Source organism: Arachis ipaensis, chromosome B05, assembly GCF_000816755.2.
Source record: "Arachis ipaensis cultivar K30076 chromosome B05, Araip1.1, whole genome shotgun sequence".
In the NCBI taxonomy this organism is placed as follows: Eukaryota; Viridiplantae; Streptophyta; class Magnoliopsida; order Fabales; family Fabaceae; genus Arachis; species Arachis ipaensis.
The window spans coordinates 2,195,835-2,201,620 of record NC_029789.2 but is presented as its reverse complement, the minus strand read 5'-3'; positions in this window follow the sequence as shown (position 1 = coordinate 2,201,620).

Sequence of the window (5,786 nt, the reverse complement as noted above, 5' to 3'; positions counted from 1 at the left end):
CATCTTCTGATGGTTTTAGTGAAGCCTTAGTTGCTTTCTTTTTTATATTAAGTCATTACAATATAATTATTGAAACAAATAGATCAATTTGTTGATGATATCAAATAATTTTACATATAAATCAGTTGTATATTATATCATATATCGCATTCGTAAATAATATGTTTATCTTAATTATGTAGTATACTAATCTAAAAATCATACAAACACACATACTTGATTAAATGATAATATACCACCTAATGAAATTCAATAAGTTAATACAATATACAAAATAAAAACAAAAAAAACATTATTTCAAAGTCGAAACAGCCAACTATGATGCTGCCTCATATCATACATATGGAAATATTTAACTACGCACGTTATTCGTAGATTAAAATCAGTCACTAAAATTAGCTATCAGTATAAAATATATATTAAAATATAAATACATATTAAAAATAAATTAAACTGTATATATATATTTATACACAATTACATATTAACTTATTTGGTTTTGGTGACTAATTTTTAGTATATACAGTGTTATTATTTAATTCACGAGAAGATTATTTTATTTTGTTATCAACAAAATTGTACAATGATTTTATTATTACAAGTAGGAAAGATATTTAAATAAGTTTTTGCTTTTTTATTTATAATTTATTAATCTTAAATCAAGTCGTTTATTCTTTAATTTTGATTCAAACAAATTTAAATATTTTATTTTGATCTTTATTATTTCTTTTTTTCTACTTTAAAGATTAGCATATTTGGTAAAAATAGAGATATTCTTTACATTCGAACAATTTTCGCATTCAAGTTCATCCAAACAATTTTAAATCACGCGCTTTTCTTTCTTGTGCTTCTTCCTTTTTTTCACATATTTTTTTCTTATTATCATTCTTTTGTTGCTTTTGCTGCTATATTTTTTTTTCTTTTCCTCCTTCTCTTTCTGGTGAAGAAGCAGTAGAAGGTGAAGAGGAAGAATTTTGAATTGTGTAGAACAGAAATAAATCGAACATGTTATTATAGTGAAACAATTGTATAGTACTAAATGAATGGAACATTTATCCGTTATATAAATTCAAATTTAAACAGCTTTCTGCATAATGAACCGAAATATGTACTCATAGTGAAACAATTGTATAGTACTGACTGAACGAAACATAATCTATTATATAAAATCAAATTCAAATAGCTTTCTGCATAATAAATCGAAACACGTACTTATGGTGAAACAATTATATAATACTGAGTGCACGAAACATAATCCATTATATAAAATCAAATTCAATCAGCTTTCTGTATAATGAACCGAAACACGTACTCATGGTGAAACAATTGTATAGTACTGAATGAACGAAACATAATCCATTATATAAAATCAAATTCAAACAGTTTTCTGCATAATGAACCGAACGCGTGCTCATGGTGAAACAATTGTATAGTACTGAATGAACGAAACATAATCCATTATATAAAATCAAATTTGAAACATTTCTGTCTACAATTTAGAGATTATTAATTTAATTCAGATTCAGAACACCTGCGTCCATTCAATTCAATATAATTCAATTTAGCAATTGCATTCCATTTAATTCGATTAAAAAAAATAATTCATTAACAAAATGTTGGTGTTGTTGGTGATGACGATAATGAAAGATGAGAAGAAGAAGATAAGGAGGAGAAGCAGAAGAAGAATCTCCGTGCGCGAAAAAGAAGAAGAAAAATGAGGAGGAAGAAGATGAGGAGGTATACGTAAATTTGAAAGAATAAGAAAATGACGTATGCCTGTATTTGAAAGAAGAAGAAGCGCATGGGAGGAGAAGAAGATAAAGTGCGCATGTAATGACGCTCTTTTAATGAGAGTGATTTTTTTTTGTGTTAAACTTACTTGGATAAAACTTGGATGTGTAGCATAGCCCGCAAAAATATATATAATGTGAGCTAAAATATTAGCTCAATTGTTTCACCTCAAAACAGGGTTGAAGTAGGGGTGGCAATGGGTAGGGTAAGGTAGGGTTTGGATCCAACCCTAACTCTACCCGCGGGTTGAAAATATTCCAACCCTAACCCTACCCGCTCTTAACCTGTGGGTATCCGACCCTACCCGCGGGTTACAAAAAATATACAACATTATGATATAACTTGATGATAATTTAAAATAGAACTGATTTTTATGTAAAAAAAATATTAAATTATCAATTAATGATTTTCTTTTAGTGGTTAAGAATCTTTTGCATTTAGTGAGAGGTCTTTGATTCAACATCCACTTAAAACATATTTTTATATAATATATAACATAAACATATATAGAGTGCGGGTTGGTCGGGTAGGGTTGAGGCTCAACCTGCACCCTACCCGACCCGCACGAGAACCCTACCTGCACCCTACCCTACCCGCTGCGGATCGAGTTGGCAACCCTACCCGATCGGGTGGGGTCGGGTTGAGTACCCGCAGGTAGGGTACATATTGCCACCCATAAGTTGAAGTAACTGCACTGGCTAGACAACAAACTATTTTTATCCAAAATTTATTTAGAAGAAAGTATCATTTTTGTCCCCAACGTTTGGGATAAGTCTCAAAGTTGTCTCTAACGTTTGAATCATCCTATTTAAGTCCGTAACGTTTTAAAATAGACTCAATGTTGTCCTGTCCTTAAAAATCTGTTAGCAAAATTGACGGCAGGACAAAATTGAGACGATTTTGAAGCGTTAGGGACTTAAATAGGACGAAAACGTTGAAGACAAAAACGATACATAGAAATAAATTTTAATTTTATCCTTCATGAAATGTTTATAAACTGACTAGAATCACATTACTTTATTGTATATGTATCATTTTTTTTCACAAGTTTATATACTAGTCATTCTACAAATATTTTATGATGAGTAAAAATTTTTAAGAATAAAATTATAAAAAATAAATTTATTTATTTAGTGAGAGGTCTTTGATTCAACATCCACTTAAAACATATTTTTATATAGTATATAACATAAACATATATAGAGTGCGGGTTGGTCGGGTAGGGTTGAGGCTCAACCTGCACCCTACCCGACCCGCACGAGAACCCTACCTGCACCCTACCCTACCCGCTGCGGATCGAGTTGGCAACCCTACCCGATCGGGTGGGGTCGGGTTGAGTACCCGCAGGTAGGGTACATATTGCCACCCATAAGTTGAAGTAACTGCACTGGCTAGACAACAAACTATTTTTATCCAAAATTTATTTAGAAGAAAGTATCATTTTTGTCCCCAACGTTTGGGATAAGTCTCAAAGTTGTCTCTAACGTTTGAATCATCCTATTTAAGTCCGTAACGTTTTAAAATAGACTCAATGTTGTCCTGTCCTTAAAAATCTGTTAGCAAAATTGACGGCAGGACAAAATTGAGACGATTTTGAAGCGTTAGGGACTTAAATAGGACGAAAACGTTGAAGACAAAAACGATACATAGAAATAAATTTTAATTTTATCCTTCATGAAATGTTTATAAACTGACTAGAATCACATTACTTTATTGTATATGTATCATTTTTTTTCACAAGTTTATATACTAGTCATTCTACAAATATTTTATGATGAGTAAAAATTTTTAAGAATAAAATTATAAAAAATAAATTTATTTATTAGATGAAAATTTAGTCAAATCAGTCAAATCATCTAACAGCTCTTAGCTATCAACTTTACGTGAAGTTGACTGCACCTGAGTTTCTACCTTAAAATAAATTATAAGTGTAGAATATATATTGAAATACAAAATATACATTAAAAATAAATTAAAATGTATATATATTTATACACAATTACATATTAACTTATTTGGTGACTAATTTTTAGTATATACAGTGTTATTATTTAATTCACGAGAAGATTATTTTATTTTGTTACCAAAAAAATTGTACAATGATTTTATTATTACAAGTAGGAAAGATATTTAAATAAGTTTTTGCTTTTTTATTTATAATTTATTAATTTTAAATCAAGTCGTTTATTCTTTAATTTTGATTCAAACAAATTTAAATATTTAGTTTTGATCTTTATTATTTCTTTTTTTCTATTTTAAAGATTAGCATATTTGAATAAAATCAAATTCAAACAGTTTTTTGCATCATAACACGTGCTCATGGTGAAACAATTGTATAATACTGAATGAACGAAACATAATCTATTTTATAAAATCAAATTCAAAACATCCCTGTCTACAATTTAGAGATTATTAATTCAATTCAATTTAATTCAATTTAACAATTACATTCCATTTAATTCGATTAAAAAAATAATCCACTAGCAAAATGTTAGTATTATTGGTGATGACGACAACGAAAGAGGAGAAAAAAAAAGACAAGGAAGAGGAAGAGAAGCAAAAGAAAAATTTCCATGCGTAAAAAAGAAGAAGAAAAATGAGGAGGAGGAGGAAGAGAAAGAGGAAGAAGTATAAGTGAATTTGAAAGAAGAAGAAGATGGGTATGCCTATATTTAAAAGAATAAGAAGTGAGGAAAAGAGAAGAAGATAAAACACGTTTATAATAACGCTCTTCTAATGAGAGTAATTTTTGTTGGTGTTAAACTTACTTAAATAAAACTTGGATGTGTAACATAACCCACAAAAATATATATAATGTGAGCTAGAATATTAATTAGTACAATTGTTTCACCTCAAAATAGGGTTGAAGTAACTGCTCTGGCTAGACAACAAAATATTTTTATCCAAAAATTATTTAATATATTTAACTATTAATTATTATTTTTATATAAAAATATTTTCGTGCAAATAGCTACCTAATACAGATACAAAAAATGTAAACACAATGTATACTATGAGAATAATATGTTATAAATTGAATGAAAAAATCCAGCTGTTTTGCTAAATAACACAAATATATGAAGACAAAACAAAAGTTACTTCTATTTTCTTATGTCCCGGACGGTAGATAATGAAATTCTTTATGGCGAATGATGATTCTTTCAATTCACCTTTTTGCTTCATTCTCAACTGCTCCAACGTATATGTTTTAATAAATTTCAGCTTCCATGCTTTTGTTTCCATCAATTTTGATTTTGACAAAAATTAGAGAGATAAAATAGTATATTAATCTTTCATATAGATGTACATATATTTATATAAAATGACTAATTAAATATCAATACCCTTTTGAATAAAATAATGAACTATCGATTTACAATTTTTAATTTTTGAAAGATATTATTGTCTTGTGGTTTATATATAGATAAATTTTACTCAACTCCCTCTAAAATAACATATAAGTTACTCTTCATGATATATCGCAATTTAATTGGTCATTATTTTAATCATAGTTGAGTTAGTTTATAATTTATTATTTGAGATGGGTAATGATATAATTTCTTAAAATATAAAAATTCCACTCCTGTTAATTGAAGCAGCTTTCCATTCCTTCATTCTTTCTTTATCATGTAACTTGGGTCCTTCCAATAACATCAGTCGCGACTCGCTATCGTGACAAGAAGCACCTACGTTGTGAGAAATAAAAAATTAAAACGGCAAAATTATGTTAAGAGATGATGCACTCAAGAAAGAGAGATTGCGTGAGAGGACAGTAGATGACGTCGGCGCTTTTTGTCACAACGGGAAGAAAGAATAGAACAGTAGAAAGGTGCTTCACTTAACGGGAGTGGAGTTTTGATATTTTAAGAAATTATATCATTATCCATCTCAAATAATAAATTACAAAATAACTCAGCTATGGTTAAAATAATAACCAATTAAATTATGACACATCATAAAAAATAATTTACATGTTATTTTAGAAGAGATGGGAT